Raw genomic sequence first — 20,319 nt, 5'->3', positions numbered from 1 at the left:
CCTTCCATGAAGCCTGGCATGACCCCACCCTAATTCTGACCCCTGCCCTTAGTTACCACTTCCTCCATATTGTCACAACATTGTCACAAATGTCTGATCTAGCATTTAATGTATCACACTGTGATTTTTCTAACTTGTGTTAGACATTAACCTGCATATGACATTAATCTAACAAATGAGATTTACTTGGTTCTTCTTTCCACCTGCTGTTGTAGGACCACCAGGCCACCCCTCCCCAACTTCTCCAGGAGTCACTAGAGTACAGTTCATGAGAGTTCACCAAAAATCCTTATTGGAGAGGAATCTCCTTTCCCCTGGCTTCCTGCTTCCAAGCTGTGGGACCTCTGCTAGCATAACACTCTTGTTTTCTCTCCCCCTGACTCATATGGTGACTGTATGAGTAGGAAATGGGCATGCAAGGTGTCTTGGTCCGTTTGGGCTGCTGTAATAAAAACACCATAGACTGGGTGTCTTAACATCAAACATTTATTTCTCGCTATTCTGAAGGCTGGGAAGTCCAAGATCAAGGCACCAGCAGATTTGGTGTCTGGTGTGGGCCTGCTTCCTGCTTCCTAGACAGCCACCTTCTCCCTGTGTCCTCATGTGGTGGAACAGGCAAAGGAGCTCTCTGGGGTCTCTTTCATAAGGACATTAATCCCATTCACGAGCGCCCCACCCTCAGGACCTAATCACCTCCCAAAGGCCCCTCTTCCAAATACCATCACATTGGGGATTAGGTTTCAACATATGCATTTTTGTGGGACATGAGCATTCAATCCCCAGCAAAGGGACTCATCTCTTTTCTTCTCACTGCTTCCAGATCGAACACCTGCAGAGAGCACATCTTCTCCTCCAAGCCACATGTTTTAGAGGCTGGCTTGTATACGGGAGCCTGTGACAACTGTGATTAGATGGATGAGTACAGTTCCAGGTGTGTTAGCAAGCCTCCTATCTAGAGCTAAGCAAGTCCTTCAAGATGGCTTTATCAGAATCAAAGGCGGCTGCCTGATTCCTTCCTGGGCAGGGAGAAATTAGATGGGGTGTTATTTTTAAGCTCCCTCAAAACCCAAAAGTCACATAGGCACTAAAAAAGTGAAAAGGGAATACTGCAAATGACTCAATGCACATAAATTCGACAACTTAAGTGAAATGGACTAATTATTTGAAGGCAATAAATTACTAAAGCCTACCTAGGAATAAATAGGTAACCTGAATAGTTGTGTATTTATTAAAGAAACAGAGCTTGTAGTTAAAAAACTCACCCATAAAAGAAAACTCCAGGCCAAGCTAGTTTCACTGCCATTTTCTACCAAACATTTAAAGAAGAACTAACACCAATTCTACAAAATCATTTCCAGAAAATAGAAGGAACACTTCACGACTCATTTTATAAGGCCACCATTACTCTGAAATCAAAACCATAAAAAAACAGTGCATGAAGAGAAAGCTATAGACAAATTCCCTCAGGAACATGCAAATGTACTCAACAAAATGTCAGCAAATCAAATCCAGCAACATGTAAAAAGAGTAATACACCTCAACCAAACGGGGTTCATCTCAGGAACGCAAGACTGGGTCAATATTTGAAAATTAATCAATACAAGCTATCATATTAATAGATTAAATAATAAAAGCCACACAGTCATACCAATTGATGCAGAAAAAAATTTAACAAAATTCAACATACATTTGTGATAAAAACTTTCAGCAAACTATGACCAGAAGAGAACTTCCTTAACTTGATTGTTTATAAAAATTCCATAACTGTCATCAGACTCCATAATGAAGGACTGAATGCTTCCCCACAAGGAGAACAAGGCAAAGTCATCTGCTCTCGCTGCTGTTATTTAGCATCATACTGGAAGTCACAGTGCAATAAGGCAAGGAGAAGAAAGAAAAAGCATACAGCTTGTAAAGGAAGAAATAAAACTATCCCTATTCACAGACATGACTGTAGAAAATCGCAAAGAACCTACCAAAATAATCATCTTAATATTGAGTTTAGCAAGGTTGTGGGATATAAAGTCAACATGAAAAAATCAATCATATTTTTATATGCTGGCAATAAATAATTGGAAACTAGAATTTTAAAAACCAATGCCATTTATAAAAAGTTTCCCAAAATTAAATACTTAGCAATAAATCTAAGAATACATGTTCAGGACTCACATGATAAAAACTGTAAAACACTGCTGAAAGCAGTAACAACTAAATAAACGGAGAGACATATTGTGTTCCTGGATTGCAAGACTCAACATAGCTAAGACGTCAATTCTCCCCAAATTTGTTCCATAGATTTAAAGAATTTCCAGTCAAAACTTCAGCAGAATTTTTTGTGATACAGATAAGCTGATTCTAAAATTTATAGGAAAAGGAACCAGAACTAGAATAGCCACAACAATTTTGAAAAATAAACAAATTTGGAAGATTGACACTACCTGATTTTAAGACTTACTATAACGCTCCAGTAATCAAACTGCAGGGCACTGGTAAGAGATAGACACATACATCAATAAAACAGAATAAATAACCTGGAAACAGACACAAATATGACTAACTGGTTTTTGACAGATTCAATGACGCCCTGAGCTTGTGGTAATTTTCTGACAGCAGTGGAAAACCAATGCGCTCAGCATCCTAATAAACTTCTGGTGGACCCATCTACCATACCCAGACATGCTGAGCCCAGGGCCCGGAGTCAACCTGGAGCCCCCTCTACAGCATCTGCTGTCTCTTCTCCTAGGCTTCTCTCTTCTCATGCCAGAAGCCCCTGCCCTCAGCACAGAAGGCTGGCTGATAGTCGCCACATTGGATCAAGAATTATTTAATTTGAACAAATATGTTCTAGCTTCTCCTTCACAAGCTCCCACAGACACAGCATGATTCATGGCTTCAAATTCAGGCAATGATACAAGCTCCCTGTCAGCCTCATTTAAGTCCTTTCTAGAATCCAGAAAATAATCCAGAATCCAGGCAGAATGTAAATGGTGACCAAGGTGAAATGGGGCAGGCTTAACTGCTTCCTCTGGGCCCAGGAGCCAGCCCCTCCCCTCCTCTAGTTCTGTTTTCCTCTCCTGGCACATGAGGAGGTGGCCCAGATGGGCCCCAAGTCCCTTCCAGCCTTAGCAATCTAGAAATAGAAGAGGCCCCCACCCCCACCATCACCACCATCAGGCTGTGTTGGCTCCTGAAAAGGAAACACGGCTCTGCCGGGAAGTGGCACTGAGCCCACTCCAGCAGGAGCCCTTCCGAAACAGAAGTCAGGAATGGAATATCCCAGGACATTTGGGGAATTTATTCAGTGTTATGGGTTGAATCATGTCCCCAAAAAGATATGACGGAGTCCTAAGCCCCATGTCTGTGAATGTGACCTTATTTGGAAGTAGGGTCTTTGCAGATGTAATCAAGTTAAGATAATGTCCTTAGAGTGGGCCTAAATCCAGCGTAACTGGTGTCCTTATAAGAAGGGAGAAAACAGAGACACAGGGAGAAGATGATCACATGACAGCAGAGACAGAGATCCTCGGCGTGAACAGCAAGGATGGACAGCCACCAGCAGCGCAAGCTGCAAGAGTCGAGGGAGCATCCTGCCCCACAGGCTTTAGAGGGAGCATGCCCTCAGGACACCTTAGTTATGGACTTCTCGCCTCCAGATCTGTAGCAGATGGATATCCATTGTTCTAAGCCAGCCAGTTTGTGGGACTCTGTTATAGTAGCCCTAGGAAATGAACACAGCCAGTCAGTCACTAAACAGTTACTGAGCCCCAACTGTGTCTTAGGCTCCGGCCTGGGCTCTGCGGATAGAGCAGTAACCCAAACAGGCAAGGCTCTCTCCCTGTGAAATTTCCATCAAGGAATTCATCAAAAACGTGTGATGAGGAGGGTAGATTGTGTTCATAGCCTTCCTTATTTATTTGGAATGGGATATGCCATTTTTTGGTCATTTTCTAGACAGAACATAGGATTTTAGAGCTAGAAGGGACCTTAGAATTTCTCTAGTCCAAATTCATGATTTCTCCAGTATGGGAACTTGAGAGAGGGAAAGTGCCCGGTCCAAACCGACACCGGAGGTCATGGTAGGGCGCGCTTGGGGCTCCAGGAGGTCTGGATAGGAGGCTGGGGGATGAGGTCCTCATGGCTCATGGATTGGTAGGGCTCTGGGAATGGACTTTGCTGGGACCTAACTTTGGGGACTCCAGAGGTGCTGTGACTTGGGGGGCTGGCTGAGATAACAAGGAGGCTTTTGTGTGGTGCATGGTGTCTACCGCCCCATGGGTGTCTCACTGTTTAGGACTCTTAGAGGGACATGGGGCATGAAGAGAATAAATTAGGGTGACATTTTGTTCAGATTCCTAAGAGTAACTTAGAGTTGATGAGTTAAAGTTGGATCCTGGTTTACAGCAGCTATTTCTCATGCTGGACACCACCACCCTACCAGGGGTGGTGAGAGGTGCCAGGAGCCCTCAGTCACAGGGAAGGAGTCTGGGAAAGGTGGGCACGTGGGGTTCGGTTTCACGCCCTTAGCTGGGGCCCGGCCTGGCTGTGGGGCTGAGGAACCAGCGGGGAGAAGCCGGTAGAGATTAGAGGTTAAGCCTGGCCTGTGGACTCAGATAGGACCGAGCTCCAGCTCCTATCTGCCCTTGCCAGTGGCACGACCTCGAGCAAATTAAGTCACTGCTCTGAGCTTCAATTTTCCTCATCGGCCAAATGGGTATACATCCTACTAGTACATTCCTCAAAGAGCTGCTGGGAGGATTAAGTGGGACGGCCAACATGACTAGTAAGCTGCCACGGCAGGGGAGTGCAGAGTGGGAGCAGGGGAGGCACCCCCATAGGACTGGCCCACAGGCTGAGCAGTACAGGGGGAAGCAAGAAGGCACTGATGAAGGGAGGGAAGGGGGACTATGCCCCACCTGAGACCAAAGAGTGTGCAGTCAGCCTCTTCCCCTCCCTGTGGGCATCATCACACATGCCCGGACCAGGCAGGAAGAAAGAAGGGACGTGGACCGGAATGGCTACAGCTTTTCTGACTCTTCAGCCCCTCTTTGCCCCAGTTGCCAACTCTGGCCCACACCTGAATATTATTCTGGTCTCATCTCTTCCTCAGCTAGACATGCACTTTTGTCCTCCTATAATCTCCCAAGAGTCAGCATCTGCATTTAGAAAAATAAGCCAAGAGTGACCATGTCCACTGTTTCTTATTTCCATTAACTGCTGCCCATTCAGCCTGGATATTTCCTATGACCCTACCCCTCCTAATAAAATTTATTGGGTCATGTTGATTTGAACTCTTAAGCATCTCTTGAACTCACCCATTTCTCTCCAACTCTCTCATCATCACTCTTGACCAAGCGACGGCCATCTCTTTTCTGCATGGATGATGCAAAGTCCTCCCAAACAGATGTGGTCTTTATTCGTCTGTTTGTCTCCGCTCTCCACCCCTCATCCACCAAAGCTGTCAGAGTGACATTCCTAAGACACAAATCTGAGGATGTTACTCCCTGCTTCAAACTATTTGATGGTTTCCGTTGAGCTATGAGGAAGGACAAGTCCCTAACCTGACCCACAGTGTCCTCCATAGTTTGCTCCACCTGCCTTTCCATGCTCAGCTGCCCTACTCTTTCTCTTACTCATTGAGCTTAGTGACCTGGGCCTTTTTTAAGCCCATCAATTGTGCCATGTTCCTCCCTGCCACAGGGCCTTTGCACAAGCCATGTCCTCTGCCAAGAAAATTCTTACTCCCCTTCTCCTCTTTCCCCTGTTAACTTTCTCTACTCATCCTTCAGATTTTAGTTCAGAGATCACTTTCTCATGGAATTCTCTTCTCCAGATTAGTTCAACTTTTCCTTCACATACGGCTCACATTAGCCTGTTGTCTGGCCACATGCCCAGCTGGGTGAGCAGTGCGGGATAGGTTGCGGAGAGACCAAAGAAAAGAACTGGAGTCAGTGAACGAGACATAGAGGTTCACTGGGAGTTGCTCACAGCGAGGTGGGGTGGTGGCCGGCTGGACAGCAACATGCGCCCACAACTGTGTGCAGGGAGGGGATCTCTTATATAGGCGGGGGACACAAAGGCTATATGCCTGCCAAGAGGCTGTCCCTGCTACAACCAGCGTTCCTAGGCACAATAGCTCACATGGAGGGGCTCTATGCCCCTTTAAGATGTGATGTTCTTTAAGAGAGAGAAGGTAAGATCCGGGCTGGCTAGGCCCTGGATTGTTGAAGATCCTAGCGGCTGGGTGTCCTGCCCAGAAGGGGGCCAGAAAGTCATGTGGTTGCAATGGGCTTGGGGGCTTTTGCTGAGCAAGCAAGGCCCAGGCCCTAACCTGTATTTTCCTTTCTAGCCTTTGCTCAGCATGTAATTACCTATTCATGTATGTAGGCATTGTCTGCCTCTCTACCAGGCTGCAGGAACTGAGAAGGCAAGGATGTTTCTGCTTTGCTCACCATTTAGCCCAGCTGCTGGCCCTGTGTGGAACAAGGAAGGAGCTCAGTGAAGACGTAAGTGAATGCATGAGTCACCCTGGAGATGACGGCTTTTCCCATGTTCTTCCTGTGTTCCTGAGTAACTACCAGCTACCTTTGGTCACCTCCAGCCATTTTCAAGATCTCACATTTGCACACACGCTCATACACACTCACACCCCTTAGGAGCAGCCACTGTTCATGATGCTTTGGGTTGAACTTTTCCTCTTCAGAGATTCACATGTTGGAAAAAGAACAACCCACCTAGCTGTCCATGTAGTGGGAGGGAATCCATGAGAAATGAGGCTGGAAGTTTGCTTGAGGCTTTAAGTGCTTTCTCCTAGAGCTTGAGGAGTCTCGGGTGGTATTTAGCAGAAGAATAACATGACACAAGGGCCCCTAAGATGCTCAGACTTCCACACAGAGCTTTGAGGCCGGAGCTCAACGCTCCTGTCCTGGCTGAGTCCATGCATGCCTGGGGAGGCTGAGGAAGGGGCCTGGGGGGCAACGAGTTAGCTGGGAGAGGCTCATCATCACATAAGTGGCAGAGCTGGGGCCAGCTCTCAGCATTTGAAGTCAGATGCCTCTTCAATTATCGGCTAACTTGCCTCCCCTGTGACTTCTTAAACTGCCTCTCTCTTCATAGCACGTAAAACAGAAGAGGGAGTGAGGACCAGACTGTACATCACTGGAAGGACAGGGACGAAAGGTTCAGGGAGCTTTGAAATGTAGCTGGAAGGGAACTCATGGGCAAGGTTAGGTAGATGCACCAGGCAGGAGTGGGCCAGCATGGCCCCAGGCACAGAACCCACCCATGCTCTTCTGTGAATATGCTCCTTCTGGAACGCTGGAGGGCAGGGCACAGGCTTCTTGCTGTCCACAGTCTCCCTCAGCTGTGCCTTGGAGAGGACTCAGCTTCCAGTGGGCTCTTAGAGAAGGTGTTTGGCAGAGCCAACTTCGCTGTGACATTGACCAGTCCTCCGCATCCCTGGGCTCTGGTTCTCCCATCCTCAATAGAAGAGGGTGGGCCTCAGCACCTGCACCCACTGTCTTCCAGAGCTGAATTCCTGGGGGCGAAGAGATGGCTCCTGGGATCCCTCCCTTGCTCTGAGGTTCACCAGGGCAGAGGAGCACTCATGGCTGCTAGTGTCAAGCCCTAAGTTCAAAGGCTAGCTGTGCTCCTTCCCAGCTGTGTGACCCTGAGCAAGCTGCGTAACCTCTCTCAACCAGGTTCTCTCTCTGTGAAAGAGGGAGAATAGCATCTTTGTCATCAGGTTATTTGAGGGTCAGCAAGGTAATGCATGTCACAAAATGTGCCAGCCCAGGGGAGCACTGAAAGAGTGTCTCTCTTTCTGGCTGGGAGGGGGTGCCCATTCCACAGACTTCTGGCTTCTGTGGGGTTTGTGGCAGCCCTGTGCTACCTCCTGCTTCACTCAGCCAGCACACAGAACCTTGGAGAAGAAATGCCAGGTGCAGGTCCAGGCGCTGCCCACAGGTGGGGTGAAGAATTACTTAGGATCAGGCTGCTAGTGAGGACCCGCTGGCTATATGCTCAGGTGCTGACCCATGTCCACAGCTCCATGGACCCAGTGGGACCTCACCGCCTGAAACATGAAACTTTTTTTTGAAGCCCACCTGGAGGGCCTAGGGGCCCAGCTACAAAGGGAAGAGCTGGGGGAGAGACCATGTTCCAAGTGTTTGCCCACAAGCCTGGAAATGAGGGCTTTATGTAGGAATTAATGCTTAGAAAATTAGTTGGAACTTTCCCCTGGCAAGTGTGTGGCTCTCTGTCCGACACAGTTGAGGAGAAGGAAGAGTTCTAAGATCTGCAACCAGACTGGTCCCAAACTGGTGAAGTGACCCTGGGCTAGCAACCAGCCTCACTGACCCATTTCTACCATCTGCAGAATGGACACAGTCCTGGCACTGGTGACCTCCCAGGGCCATCACGAGAGCCAGGTAGAGTCAGACCGTGAATGCTCGTCTCAAGCAGATAGAGAGAATTTGGAGGAGCAGCCTGGAGGCTCACATCCTGAGGGCTGACCTGTGGACTAGACACTGGGCGACGAGACCTGGATTTCAATCTCAGGGCTACCTCCTCCTGGCCACACGACACTAGATAAAGTATTGAATCTTCCAAAGTTATCTTTTCCTTATTTTTAAAAAGCAAAAAATGGATGATAATATCTACCCCAGAGAGGTATCCTGAGATTAACCCAGTCCAGCCAATGACAACACTTCACTCAGCAGCCGTCACAGGTGCTTGGACAGGTCTGGACACAGGTGATCTGGACAAATGGGTGGGTGTCAGGTTAGGCAGGCAGGCACGCCAACACCCACCCACACCCACGCACACTCCTGAGTGCAACAGGGCGCCTGAGGGCTTAATGAGGAGACCAGACACAGACATGTCTGTTTGTCTTCTCTGAGGAGGGGTGTCTTTTCCCAAAATGGCCGGCAGGAGCCTTACACGGAGAACATAGCTGCTTTGGTGAAATTAGACCCTCTCTCTGTTCCTTGGGCCAGGCATGATTTAATGAAATCCTGTTTACCTCTGGCTGGAGCTGCAGTTTTCAAGATTTCCTTGAAAACACATCCCAGATGGCCCCGGGCGACTCACTTCCTGTACACCAGGAACACAGTGCACTTCCCTCTTGGGTGGGCTGGTCCCCATGGCTGGCAGATGGCTTAATTGACCACAGGAGCTCAGGGCTCTGGGATCTTCTCCCCATCTTTTCTGTCCCCTGTCTGTGCCATCAGCCCTGGCCCTGCAGAGCCCCTGGGGTGGTCCTGGGGCCAGGGAGAGGCCTGGCTGAGCAGCAGCCTTTGTGTGTAGGGAGGCTGGCCTCACGGGACCCTTCACCAGAACTTTGACCTGCCAGGAGCAGATGGGCAGTGTGTGTGGCAGGCCCAGCATGTCTCCCAGTCATGTGCCAGCAGCCTGCTCTCTGGGCCACTGCCCTTGGCAGATGGAGTTCCTATGCACTCAGCTTTAGCCCAGACAAACACCTTGGGGCTGCACCTTCCTCTCATCTCTGTGTCCTTTGCACACCGTACCTTGTGCTCCCAGGGCAGCCCACCTTGGTGCTGAGGCAGGATTTCTTGGCTGTCACCCTCCAATTTTACAAACGAGCAACATGAGACACAGAGAAGATGAAAATGACTGGTCCATGATCATATAGCTAGAGAGAGAGGGAGAAAACACAGAGACAATTATATAGGATTGTAATTGGGGTTCAGTCTACTCTAGCATGAATCTTTTCAGGATATCAAAGGAATAGTGTAATTCCCAATTTTAGAGGTGAGGAAACTGAGGACCGGTGATGGGAAGAGACATGTCTGAGGCTGTCAGGGGAAGAGTGAGGTCAGAGCAAAGGATTCTTTCCAGGCCCTAACTGCATTTCCCTGTTCATCACAGATTCAGCTCTGAATGGAGGCGGATGGAGTAGTGGGTAGGGCTGGGGCCTTAGTGGTTGGGGTCAGGTGGCCCTTTCTGCACTTGTCAACTGAGTCTCAAATCTAGAGTGTTGATGCTCATCTCATCCCCTCCAACCCCCCCACAATGGGGCCACATATGTAAGGGCCTGGGAGAGTGAGGTCAGGCAAGAAGGGCTGGTCATCTGGGGCCTCTGAGTCCAGCCCTGGCACCAGCACTGCAGTGTGACCTGTACAATGGCCAGCACTGCCAGGAGAACTCCAGGTGCATGCAAAGTCCTGGCCTGGGCCCAGAGCTGCCTCAAGGAGAATTAATCCAGGCAGTGGCTGGGGGAATTCTCAAGGTCCAGAGCCCACCTGCAAGTCTGCTTTTGTGTTGCCAAGAAAAGCAGAGTTTGGATGTGATAGAGCAGGTGGCTGTTAGGGAGGTGGTCCCTGGAAGGGGCCACCCTTGATATCATTGGGTTCACCTTTATTACATGATTGGGATTCAGACTCTAAGGTGGACACTCTCTCCTCTTCTCTGCCAGTAGGACCTTGATTTTGTTCAGCAGCAGTAATGTGTCCAGCTAAATACTCACACCCACTTCCCATCCTCTTCTGTAGCAGTGATGGATGTCCTTGGGACCAAGCTCTGGCTAAGGAGCTGAAAGTCTCTGGGACAGCTTTTGCTTTCATGATAAAAATTGAGAGAAGAGGCAGGTTATACTGATTCTCTTTTTCCAGCCTGGACTGCAGATATGATGCCTGGAGTTGCAGCAGCCATCCTGTGATCAGGGGCAACAAGTATTAGGGATCAACAAAAAGACTCCCAGAGATGTTAGCCCTGGTGTTGTTGAAGCACTGAAACACCAGCACTCATTTTTCTCCAGATGTCATATGAGAAAAGAAAAATCTTTTCTGTTGAAGTGACTACAAGTTAGACTTTCCATTACTTGGAGCCTGAAGTATTCTGAACTAATCCATACCCAGAGAATCCAAGTGAATTGGGAGGGAGATGAATGAGCTCAGGATCTTCTGCAGGGACAGGAGACCTGGGCCTCCATCCTGGCATCACCCCTTAAGCAGCTACATGGCCAACACAAGGGACTGCATGGCCGCATGAGAGTGCCTGTGTGGACCCTTTGCCTGTGATATCCTGCTCTGACTTCTCCCTGAGCATTCTCCTCCTTCTCCCTCAAAGCCACCTTAGATATCCTCTCTTCTCTCTGGGTTTCCCTGACCACCCCCAACTCTCTATGCTAGGGTATCATGTGGCCTGGATATTGCTCTAGTACTTTATGTATACCTTGTTTATAGCACTTTTGGGATTTGAGGATGCTAATTAATCATTTACATCTTTACTCCAAGTTTTTTTTTTTTTTTAAAGATTTTATTTTATTTTTTTTTCCAGGATTCGAACCAATGAAACACTGGGCCTCCTGCAGCGGAGCGTGCAAACTGAACAACTCGGCCTCGGGGCCAGCCCCTTTACTCCAAGTTTTGACCAGTTGAGAAGTAGACACTGCAGCTCGATGGAAACCACACCCCAGCCTTAACACTGGCAGAGTCAGAGAATCTTGAGTGGCACACGGGGGCCTGATGCCCTTGGTGTGCTCATCGCTACCTCATTCATTGACTCAGCGTGGGCTTGTTAAGGGTCCACTACACGGCAGACAGTGCTAGCCCCTGCAAATAGACAGGACAGTTCTTGTCCCTGGTGAAATTGGAATCCTGCAGAAAAGATAGTTTAAACAGATAATCGTAAATAAGCTTTAAGGATAAAAACACATCAAAAGACAGCTTCCTAGTACTCTAAGAATACATAATAGGGACCCAAGCTAGCCAAAGGAATTCATTAATTTTTTTCATGTGTGTGTTTATTGAGGGCCAATGACATACAAACTCTGTTCTAGCCCTAAGATTACAGCAGGGGACAGGTCCCTATCTTCTGGTGGGGTAGAAAGCTAATAAATAATTACTTATACTGTTTGGCCAGGTATCGAACATAAGGCAGGATTCAGGGACTGAGGATGAAGGGAGGGCTTCTTTAGACAGGGGAGGGGGAGACACCTCCCAGAAGGAGACATACCTGAGGCATGGCTTCACTGAGGAAGTGACTTTAAGCTGAGATCCGGAGGATGCACAGAGACCAGCGAAGTGAAGAGGTAGGGAAGGTACTCACGGCAGAAGGCAAGTCGAGGGGCTTCAGTTGGCTTGTTCACTCACTAGAGCACAGATGGGAGGAGGGAAAGTCTCTTGTCAAGGCTGGAGTCGAGGCATGACCAGTCCATGGACGCAGGACACTGTAGGAAGTGTGGAGTATTTGGGGTGGCATATGAAAAGCACTGTGTGTCAGAGAAACATTCTAAATAGGGGTAGTGTGCTGTGATTTGTACTTTAAACAGTGATCCTGTGGTCATGAATTCCCATGGAAACTGAAATAATTCAGGGTGCTGGCATGGCTTGGATCAGAGAAAGACCAGACGCCTGGGGTCAAGGTCTTGAGATCTCATCACAGCTTGTCACTGCCCATCTGCCTTGCCCACCAGACTGTGCTATCAACTTAGATGAGCAGTGACCAGGCCTCGTTCACCTTTGTGTTCCCAGGCGTGTGACTCACCACCAGGATCAAGGATAAGATAATCACTCTCAGAACTTCTGTTTCTTCTTTACATTCATTTATTTATTCATTCATGCATTCAGTATCAATTGATTGCTTCCTTAGTGCCTAGTATATATATGAGATACAGCTGTAAACCAAAGGGACAAACATTCTTGACCTCATGGAGTTTCAGTTCTAGTTGGGGGTGGGGGAGAGAAGGAAAAGGTATATAAGAAAAATAAATGTTAGTTAGATGGTGGTAATGTGGGGGAAAGTGAAGCAGGAGAGGAAGCAGCGAGCTCGCTGGTGAGAGCAGGGGGAGCTGCAGTCTCAAATAGGCTGGCCTGGGGCTCCCAGGAATGAGGCAAGGAACAAGCCACCGGGCTGGCTCCAGGAAGGGCAGTGGAGGTGGAGGGAAAAGAGGCACTTAGGTGACAATGTCACTCAGAAGAACTGCACTAAAGGGTGTGCTCAACAATTAAATGGAGACTGGGTTCGTAAAGGTGTGACACATAGTAGGTGTATGGCAACTGCCATATTCCCTTCCACTTTTCTCGATTTTTTCAGCAAAATGAAGCTTTATTTTATTTAAAGCCTTTTTTTGAAAAATACAAGCTGTTTTCCAAGGCAGTTAAAGAAATGTAATCAATTGCATGGTGTCAAGTGACAGATGGAAAAGGAAACCAAGACCCAACATAGATTAGACAGGCTGATGGGAAAATGTCACCGCTGGGAGGAAGCTAAACAATCATCTTCTCAGAGCTTCTTGTCATCACAAAGGCACCTGCTGTCCAGGGCAGGGAAGGGACTTGACCAAGGTCAGCCCGAGAATAAGCATTACAGTACGCTCTCCCTTGTGGAGACATGAGAGTTGTCCTTATAGCAAAGAACACGCAGATCCCGATGCCAAAATGCAGGAAGAGCACACACAGACATATTCTGGAGTGGTACAGACCTGGGCTTGAATCCTGGGAAGAGGAAATGTTTGAGGTGGAGCAACTGGGACTATCATGCTCGCCTGGTGGGAGTATAAAATGGTACAACTAGCTTTTCTCGGCACTTTCTCATAAAACTAAACATACACCTATCTGATAACCCAGCATTTCCACTCTTAGGCATTTACCTAAGAAAAATAAATACATGTCTACACAAATTCTAGTACAAATTTCTAGTTCAAAGAAACTTTATTCATAATAGCCCCAAACTGGAAAGCCCAAGTGTCCATCAACCTCAAAAAAAAAAGAAAGAAAGAAACAATTGTGGTACATTCATACAATGGGATAATACTCAGCATAAAAAGGGACAGTCCATGGACACATACAAAATACGGATGAATAAAAAAAGTAATTGGAGCAAAAGAAACCACAAGAGATGAAAGCAGCAAAACTGGGGCATTAAAGGTGATCCAAGAACTCTGATAGCTACTTCTCCTGTTTTCTAACTGCCTAGAGTCTTGTGAACACCCTTGTTGTGTTTCATAAGTGTATTGCTTTATGAGTTCTGTCTTCCCAAAACAGAAGTCAGAACACTTACTTACCCAGCCTCCTTTGCAGCTAGCACAAGCAAGTGACCCCACTAGTCAGATGTACCTGCTGGAGAGTTGGATTTAGGGTGAGGAACTGGAGGAAAAAACTCAGCACAGAGTCTGTGTTTGGTGGTGCAGGTGAAAGCTAAGAGGCCTTAACAGGTCCTCAGAGCAGCAGTGATTCCACAGCTGCATTTAGGTATGGAAGTGGCGTAGTGCTGATAGCAATTATGATCGTGGTGAATCTGAAATCCTGTTTTACCTAGCATGCAATGATGACGGGGCATCAGCAGCATGGCGGGTCCCTCATCAAACAATTTCTGGAGCAAAGTTCCAGGCAGTGTTTATGGGAGCTTAACCTGCAGACAGATCCTCTAAGCTTTGCAGTGTGTTCCTTAGCTCTCCAGTATGATTACCGTGGCCCAAAGTAAACTCCTCATTTCAGTAACCACCCATCACCTTTTTATCCCACAATCTGCTACACTTGCAGCATTCTTCATCATGTTCAGTGGCGACTCCGTTCTTCAACTGGCTCAAGTTAAAAACCTGACTTGTTTTTTCTCTTATATGCAACATTCAATCTAGCAGAACACCCTGCTGGCCTGACCTTCAAAACAGAGCAACATCCAGCCTCCCCATCCTTCTGAGTGTTGCCACCATGCTCCAAACCATGATTTTGTATCTGGATTTGAAAAAATAATAGGCTAATTAACTTTTCTCCCTGCTTCCATCCATGTGTGCTATCCTCTAGTTTCAAAACTGCAGCCAGAATGATCCTCTCCAAAAATGTTAATCAGATCTTGTCATTCCTCCACTGGAAAGCCTTTGGTGACTGTCCATTTCACACAGAGTGAACACTAAAATCTGCACAATGGTCCACATGGATGCAAAACTCCTAAACATATGATTAGACAACTGAATATAATGGTATATTTTTCAAAATGCATCATGGTTAAGTAGGATTTATCCCAGAATTGCAAGGATTACCTATTCATGTGATTCAGCCTATTAGTGATAAAAAGGGGGAAAACCATCAACATGGTCAGTGCTGAATTATGAAGTTCAATACTAACTTATATTTTTTAAAAAGTACTTTACAAAAGTGAATAGATGAGAACATCCTTAATTTGACAAAGGCTATATAGCAAACATGTAGAGAAAACATCATACTTAGGAGAAATTTCCTTTCAGATCAGGAATATAACAAGCAGAGCAGCTGTCAATACTGTGCCACAGGATTCTAGAGGTTCTCGTTAACACAGAAAGAAAAGAAAAACAGTGGTAAACAGAGGGAAAAGGAAGACACCTCTTCTTCATCATTTATAGATGATATGATAATTTGTATAGAAAACCCCAATCTGCAAACTCTAAGAACTAAAAGGAAAAATCAACAACTTTACTATGTACAAGATCAGTACATGAAAAGTAATAATGTTCTTCTACTTCCATTAAATACAAGAAAATGTAATTTTAAAAAGATATAATTTACAATAGCAATGAGAACTACAAAGTAGTAATCAACCTACTAAACAATGTAGAAAACATTTATGGAGAAAATTTAAACTTGAGGAAATGAAATATACTCCATGTTCACGAATGAGGCAACTTAACATTTATAAAGATGTCAGTTCTCCCCCAAATTAATCTGCACAATTCAAAATAATTCCAATCAAAACCCCAACAAGATTTTACAGACAATTTAAACTGATTGCAAAAATTATATAAGAGAATGAATCTTAACAAATAATTAAGTCAATATTGACAGAGACCGAAGTTGGGAGCTTGGCTTACCAGACATCAAGGCTTATTACAAAGTCATGGTAGTTAAAATAGGTGGTACTGGTGTAAAAGAAAAAAAAAAGACAAATGTGATAATAAAAAAGTATACAGAATCCCAAGTACAGATGAGAACTTGGTATTGTCAAGGACTGTTCAGAGTCTAAGATTTTATGCTACCTGCAAGCTAACAAGTTAGCTGGCCACAATTTCATAGTTGTTGGCAAACCACATGAGATCTCTGGATCAGAGACAAAGGGCACTTTACTGCTCACACCAATAGTAGTAGCCAGAGTATCAGCATTTCTGTTGGTTCCCAGAGTCCCAATTCCTATAGACCAACAGGAAGGGGTCTAGGAGATGCCTGCACACATGGTGAGTTAAGTAACAAGAGAGGAACTCCTAGCTTAAGAAACCCAAATCTTCATAAGGATCAATAAGCCTTCTTGTCCTTTGCCCCAGAGGGAGATGGTCTCTTTGTTATACTGGGCAGTAAACAAATCTGCTCTTTGCTCTGCATGGAGACATTGTCTCTATTTCTAAGGTTGTTTGCTATATAAACATCCTCAAAAAATTAATTGAAAACAAAATCTATCACAGCCTCTGATCACAAGATGTGCAGAAATGCAAGAGCCACATGAAGGATTGTCTCCCAACAGGTACGTGGCAGACTCAGCTTCACATCACGAGGAGACAGGATGAATTATGTAGTAAGTTATGTTAGCAATAGTAACATCCTGTGCAGAGAAAAATAAAGTTGAATCCTTATCTCATTCTCTCTACAAAAAATAAATTACAATGGTTTAAAGACCCAGGTATGAAAATTAAGACCAAGAACTAATATAAAAAAACTTTTAAATAAAAAAATAAAATAATTAAATAATAAAAAATAAAAATTAAATAATGAAAAAAACTAATTTTTTTTAACTTTGGAGTCATGAATTATTTCTTAATTAAGACCCCTAAAGCACAAACCATAAGGGAAAAAACAAATGGATTTATATCAGAATTGTGCTCATTAAAGTGCACCATTAAAAACCTTAACAGATGCATGACAATTTGGGAGAAGACCTTGGGAAAGTCTAAAACTAGCAAAAGAGTAGTTAGTAGATTGTCCAAGTAATTTCTGCAAATCAGCAAGAAAAAGAAAAACAAACAGAAAAATGATCGAAGGATATGAACAGACAATTCAAAGGAGAACCCCAAATGCTAATAATTTTCTGAAGAGGTGGTCAAACTGTCAAGAAAGCACTGAAATGCACTTTAGGTGAGGTACCACTTTGTACCCTACCTGACTGGCAAACAGTAGAAAGTTAGAAAACATCAGCTCTTGGTGAGGAGGTGGGGAAATACACCCCGTCGTGTGCAGCTATAGGAATTATGTTGTGGTTGTTTGGGAGAGTCATACAGACACATTTAGTGAAATTAAGGTATTTGTACCCTATTGCCCTGCAATTCTGCTCCCAGGCATATATCTCAGAGAAAGCCTCCTACATGCCCACAAAGAAACATCTTCTGTGACTTTGCATGCCCACCTCTCTCTTACCCTCACTCATCCTACAAGATGCAGCTCACGCTTGATCCTCCAAAAGCCTTCTCCATTTCTGAGATTAATTCTGTGTCCTCCCTCCATGCTTCCATCCCACTCTTGGCTGCATTCTGTCTACACACTTATCACATTGTACATTTGCCGTTGCTTTAGGTGCCATCTGCATCTTCCATTAGGCTGGGAGTTCTCTTACAGCACTGACTCTTTTATTCATCCTGTGTCTACAGCACTAGCACTATTCCTGGCACAAAGCAAACATTCAGCTACATGGAATGAGTATATTTGTTAAAAGTAGAGCCTAGATCTGGTACCTGGTATTTGTAAGATGGAACTTCTTCCTGGTGCTCAGATTGCCCCTCAGTGCAGTTCTCTCCCGGTCTGACAAGGGCAGGGAGGGCTGCTTCAGTCTGGGGATTCCCGCGCATCAGCAGGAATTTCATGCATCCACTCCTAGTATATCCTTTCGGGGTGAGCCTGCTAATGGCCTGTGTGTTTTGAAGGAGAAGATGTCTGCCAGGCCCCGATGTGATACGCACTCAGCACAGCTGGTGTTTGTCAGCCACAGGCCTCTCCGTCTCACTAAACTTCCAAACCTCCTATTTCCCCTTGTGTTCAAGAATGTGAGGCCTGGCTCCCTCTGGGCTCCAAAAATGTCTCAGGCTGGGTCCTGTGAAATCCTAACCTTTCCTCTTGCCTCTATTCCCTTGGCATCACCACCTTCATCATAAAATACTTTATGCAAGTGGAAAGAAAAAGAAATCCATTGCAGAAATACCATATGTAGAGCAACATCACAAAATCTCCTCAATGTCCTGAATGCTGTGCTTTGGCCATTTGGAAGACACATTAGCTAGATAAGTATTAACAGAAGGGCCTACCACAGAAACCTTACCAAACCATCACCTTTTATTAAGCCCCCAGGAGAACTTAAAGCCAGTCCATTACTCTGATGTCTGGGAAAGGCCTGGTTTGTTTGTTTTTTCCCCAGCTAAGACAAGCTTAAGTATCCTAGAAAAGGGATATGGATTAGCTATAGGGACAACTGAGGGCCATCACCTTCACGTAGGGTGAAGGAAAGCTTGATTGCGGCTGATGGTCAAAGTCGGGCCAAGTATCACTCACCCTGGAACTTCTAGAGAGCGGAAAGGGAGAGGGGACAGTCTAATACTACTTTATGGATTTGTTGCCCACCTTTTTAGTCTTCCTTCAGAAACCAGGACACCCAGGAGACACTAACACTTGAATTTTACCCCTACTTCTAACTTGCTGTGTGACCTCAGACAGTTACTTAAGCTCTCTGGGTCTCAGACTTTCATCCACAAAAAGGGAAGCATGCCTGAGTTGCTAATGATCTCTCAGCAGGGGTAGTCCAGGTCCCGGAGTGTGGGCTCTGGAGGAGGCAGACTGCCAACTCCACAGCTCTTTTGGCTTCCTAGTTGGGTGGTTTGCAGCTAATTGCATAACCTCTTGAAGTCTCAGTTTCTTCATCTATAAAATGAGGTTCACAGAACCAACCTCCTGGGTTGTATGAGGACCAAATAAGACTTTATATGGAAAGTACTGAAAACAGTTCCCAGAGCACAGGAAGCGCTCAATCAATGTGAGTAGTTACTATTGTCATCACTTAGGTTCTGGGGTAGGTAGCCTCTAAAATGGTCCCTAGTGATCCCTTCTCATGGTATTCATGCCCTTGTGTGATGCCTTCCCCTGGAGTGTGGGCAGGGCCCAGAGAATTTGTCTTAATGAATACAATACGGTAGACGTAAAGGGATGTCCCATCCAAGACTAGTCATAAAAAGACTACGTTTTCCATCTTGGGCATCCTCTCTCGCTCTCTCGCTTGCTCCCTCTGAAGGAAGCCAGCTGCCATGTTGTGGGCCTCCCCATGGTGAGACTCATGCAGCAAGAAACTGAGGCCAGCCGTGAGCCAACAGCCAGTCAGGAACTGAGCTCTCCAGTCCAACAATCCCCAAGCAGACAGACTCTTCCAACGATCACTTGAGTGCGTTTGGAAGAGGAGCCTCCTCGGTCAAGCCTTGAAATGACTGCCCCTCACCTCACCCTGAGTGCAGCCTGTGAGAGGTCCTGAGCCAGAGGAGACGGCTAAGCCAAGCCTGGATCCTGACCCACGGAAACCGTGAGACAGTACATGTTTATGGTTTCAAGCCACTCAAGTTCGGGGTAATGTGTTACACAGCAATGGCTAATGGTGCAGTCTTCTTCTGGCTCCAATACAAGACCTTCTGAGGCAATTCCAAAACCCAGCTTGTTTCTAAGACACCTGGGGACACTCAGTGAGAACTGCATTCTAGCCATAAGAAAGCTCCTACCACATGCAAAGCACTGCCAGGTTCTCCAGGTGAGGCATCTAGAAGGCAAGGACATGTCTCCACCCTTGTATCTGTCTGGTAGGAATACGATACTTCTCTATAACACCTGTTGTATCTGGCTGGTAGGAATACTACCTAACTCTGCTTTCACATTGGTAGCTTGAAATTGGCTATGGTAAGAGTATGACGCCATGGAAATCAGCAAATGCTATACAAATCAACGCTTTTGGGGTGTTTTTGAGAGCAGTGTTAAACACCTACCTGTACACTGCTGAAGTTAACCGAAAGGGTCATTATTCAAAGAATTCCAGGGAAACTGAAAAGAAAAGAGATCTTTCCTACTTGAGGAAGAAGAGAGGCATGAGACATGGGCTGCAGGCAATGATGTCTGTCAAAGTCCCTTCTAGCTCCATGTTTCACAGCGCTATAAAAATTTCAGAAGTCAGATGCAATCAAGAACCCTGTCTTGGGAATAACATAGATCTGGGTTCAAATTATGGCTCTGACTTTCCCTAGCTGTTTGCCCTTGGGGATCCTCATCTGCAAAGCAAGGCTGTTACCCACTTCCCAAGGTTATTAAAGACCAGATGCACGTACAAGTACCTAGCACCGTGCCTGGCACACAGTAGGTATTCAACACGCTGAGAAGCTCG

The 20,319-nt window shown here is 46.0% G+C and overlaps 1 long non-coding RNA gene across 2 annotated transcripts; it reads right to left on the bottom strand.

Moving 5' to 3' along the window:
• Positions 1 to 468: 468 nt before the first annotated feature.
• LOC111774364 (uncharacterized) lies at positions 469 to 17,890 on the bottom strand. 2 transcript variants are annotated; one of them, XR_002809344.2, is made up of 6 exons: positions 17,648 to 17,890; positions 11,974 to 12,187; positions 10,484 to 10,573; positions 9,525 to 9,649; positions 5,313 to 5,472; positions 469 to 3,718 (listed from the first exon to the last, which is right to left on the bottom strand). It is a non-coding gene; the product is annotated as an uncharacterized lncRNA (long non-coding RNA). The 2 variants fall into 2 exon arrangements; XR_011437612.1 differs by lacking the exon at positions 10,484 to 10,573.
• Positions 17,891 to 20,319: the final 2,429 nt, after the last annotated feature.

This window comes from Equus caballus, chromosome 1 (genome assembly GCF_041296265.1).
Source record: "Equus caballus isolate H_3958 breed thoroughbred chromosome 1, TB-T2T, whole genome shotgun sequence".
In the NCBI taxonomy this organism is placed as follows: Eukaryota; Metazoa; Chordata; class Mammalia; order Perissodactyla; family Equidae; genus Equus; species Equus caballus.
This window is presented reverse-complemented; position numbering and strand designations above follow the sequence as displayed.